Source organism: Cryptotermes secundus, unplaced genomic scaffold (assembly GCF_002891405.2).
Source record: "Cryptotermes secundus unplaced genomic scaffold, Csec_1.0 scaffold470, whole genome shotgun sequence".
NCBI lineage: Eukaryota > Metazoa > Arthropoda > Insecta > Blattodea > Kalotermitidae > Cryptotermes > Cryptotermes secundus.
The window spans coordinates 961094-964804 of NW_019739954.1; positions in this window are offsets into that span (position 1 = coordinate 961094).

A 3711-nucleotide genomic window follows, 5' to 3' on the forward strand; every position below is an offset into this window, starting at 1 on the left:
TTTTTAGGTCACTTCTTTATCACATTTGCCTTACATGTTTCGGTTTAATAAAACCATCATCAGAGGCACATATTACAAACACATGAAAACACTGGCGTTGTTTAAATGTGATAAAGAAGTGACCTAAAAACATTGTTACACTCGACGGACTTTCTATTGACTTTGTGATTGATAAGTGTAACGGACCAAAAATGAAGCAATTCAAAATTAGTGCCAACTTTTGTAAATAGAGGGTGTCACGCGGTCAGCGCAACGGATCCCCAGACCGGAGCCGCTATTTCCTTGAAATAGCTCCCCAATTATCCTCATGAGGCTGAGTGGACTACTTCTCAGAAAATCTGGTAGCGCCGGGAATCGAACCCGGGACCTCTGAATTTGTAGCCAGGAACTCTGACCACTAGACCACAGAGGCGGTCGACAATTTCTCACATAAGATACGAAATTAAAATCCCTGTACGAAAGTACGTATAACGTTGCAAGCCCACATTCACTCATTACTCTCTTTCTTTGCACTTCCATCGAATGATAAGGGTGTGGGATGAAGGGGTGGAAACAGACTTACCTACTGTACACAGCATAAGTTCAGAAAGTACAGGACTACTATAAAAGATTCATTCGTTTTTAAAACGCTATATTTTCCAAAGTATTACACCTACAAATATGATTCATATATAAAAAGAACCGCAAACTCACCAAGTTTGTATTGCATGACCAGTTGGCAGCATATATTCAGTGCCTTTACAAAATGGCGACAAAGCAAGAAAAGAGTTTTTGTTTGTTAGAATATGCGAGATGTTCGTCTGTTATAGCAGTGCAACGCGCATTCAAAAGAGAGTACGGAAAAGAACCGCCATGTAAACAAAGCATTTTGCGGTGGTATCGGCAATGTTCGTCGCTACCTAAACAATGAACTTCGGCATCGCTGGATTGGGCGTGTTGGTGAGGATNAAAATGAATGAATCATTTATAGTGCCCTGTACTTGCCAGTAGCACACTTGCCTAATGCAAACTAAACACAATCAACGCAAATGTTTTTTTTTCTTCAGGTAGCAGTTGCTGATCAATGCTGCTAATGCGCTTTTAATGATTCCTACATCCTCAATTCCTCGCAACTCTCATGATTAAGAGTCTTGTGCGGTACTGTTGTTCTGATGTCCATGTGTAGGCTGAATTAATATAACCTGCGACCAGCGCCTGTAGTGAGCGCTACCGGGGCACTGTGTTTCCATAATCTCACGCAGCATCGTTGAGATTCTGTTACATATAGATATCTGGAAAACAGAAACTCTACCATTGAATTATATTCCTCCGGGTGCACGTCAATTGTCATAGTTCCCATGGCACCCCCTGACCAGTACCGAAGGTGGAAGTTATTGTCACGTGATGGAGTGACTATAGACGGGGTTTGATAGGTAATCGGATTTATTGAACACTCACAGAACGTAACTACAAATAACTACGACAGTCTCGCTGAGTTATACACTCCAAATATCACTATAACTACATCACATATAAAGTCTCCTCTGTCTTCACTAGCTGTTGCTTAGTAGGGGATGCCAACGGCGGATGTTCCTCTTCCTCTGTGTTCCCGAACTGTTCCCGGCCTCGGCTTCTCACTTGTCGAAATTGCAATTCTCATCTGACTCAACTCACAGTCAAAGCCAAAATCAGATTTAGTTTTCTAATGGCGGTTTACCGCCAATCAGTTCTTCTTGGCGTCAAGACCCTTCAGGCTCACGACCAGAGATTTTCTTCAGCTGAACTCTTGCGGTCGTAGCGTACATATCGTACATACGTGTATATTATGTTATTGAAAACTCTCCTTTCGCACTCAACTGAACTACTAGCCTTCGTTATATAGCCCCGTCACGGACCGCACAGAAGATCTCTTCCATTAATGCGTGTTCTTTCGTTGCCGGGAAGCAATTTGTCCACAGAGACGTTCCCTAGCGACGGCTGTTTTACTGTCGCCTGTTTACACAACTGTTGTTTGGCAAAGGGTACACATGTCACAGTGTTATGACGGTGTTATGTATGCCTTAATCATGAAAGGAGTACTGAACTCTCTCCAACTGAGTTTATGTTTTCTTGCACACGCCGTGGTAAAGGCTGTAATTTCAAGCTGACCATAAATTTCTTTCGGGTGGAAAAAAACTCAGCGCTGTGGCATTTTATGTGACGATGCTGCTTTCAGAAATACGCACCTTCTTTTAACGTATGTTTGTAATAAATAAAACAGAGTAGGACTGAACGAGTACAAAAAGACATAAGGTCTAGTAGCGTGGTAGAAGATGACCAACGTTTCGGAGGAACATTCTGTTGCCATCATCAAAGTTGGAGAAGTGAGCTGAGCGAGGAAAATGGTATTTATATATAATAATATGAAGAATGTATAACATACCGTTTCTTCAGCTAGCGTCAACTCTTCTGTCCTGAAGATGGGAGTAATATGTTCACCGAAAAATATATATCTACCTACCAAACCAGATGACGCCACATCTTAATCACCGCTGTGAAAACATCGATTGTTATTTCACCAATATAACATCATTATGAACTTTGTATTGTATTGTCTCTTGTGTGGAGAGCCGGGATATCTCGGACGGGCTTGAAAATCTTGGTTCGATTCTCGGCAGGTGCAATTTGTTTTCTTCTGTATAGCGTCCAGACTGGCTCTGGGGCACACCCAGCCTCCTATTCAATGGGTACCAGGGTGGGTGACTAAAGCAACAAAGGCTTGAAGTTGACCACTCATAGAGTTCAGGGTACCCATGAAATTAGTTAGGCTGATTAAAATGTGTTTAAGCGAAACGGATAAAGTCCATATAGGTAAACATTAATCTGATAATTTCATATCCAATTTGGTCTAAAACAAGTAGATGTTTTATCGCCACTCCTTTTCAACTTTGATTTAGAATATATCATTAGGAAGGTCCAGGAAAACCAGGTGGTACTGAAATTAAATGGAACACATCAGCTCCTGGTGTATGCTTAAGATTTGAATCTACTGGGTGGTAATATAGATACCATAAAGAAAAAAAATCTGTAATTGACGCTGGTAAGGAAGTTGTTCTAGAAGTAAACACAGAGAAAACTAAGTATATGTTGCTCTCTCGTCACCAAATGCAGGGCATTTGTTACGGTGACGTAACAAGGGATACCGCGGTTACTACACAGCAATAAACAACTCTCGACAGTGTTGTTAGGCAACGTGTAAACACGATGTTAAGCAACAGTGGTACCTATCACGTAACTGTTTTCTGTGTTGTCCGTGCCGATGCTAAATAAGGAGCAGCGAACACTATTCAGTAGTGAGGAGTGAGCCAGTTACGAGTGAGGATTGAACCAATTACTAGGCAGAGAGTAACCAGTCAATTGCAGTCTAGCATTCGACGAGTCGGTTTGTATCGAGTGCATGGCAGTAACAACAGGAGAAGTATTTGCGATACTGCAGATGGCAGTAGTAATTGTGCGATTGTAAATTGTGTGATTGTAAGAGCGAGTGTTCAATAAATTCGCTACATTCAATACGGCGTAAAGTTATTTGTCGCGTGACCTATACCCAACACGTGACAATACTAACAGATAATGGGTACTTTGAAAATGTGGCATGTATCAAATTTTGGGAAACGGCAGAAAGAAATAATTTTTTATCAGGAGGAAATTAAGAGATCGAATTAGGATATCACTTGCTACCATTCAGTCCAGAAT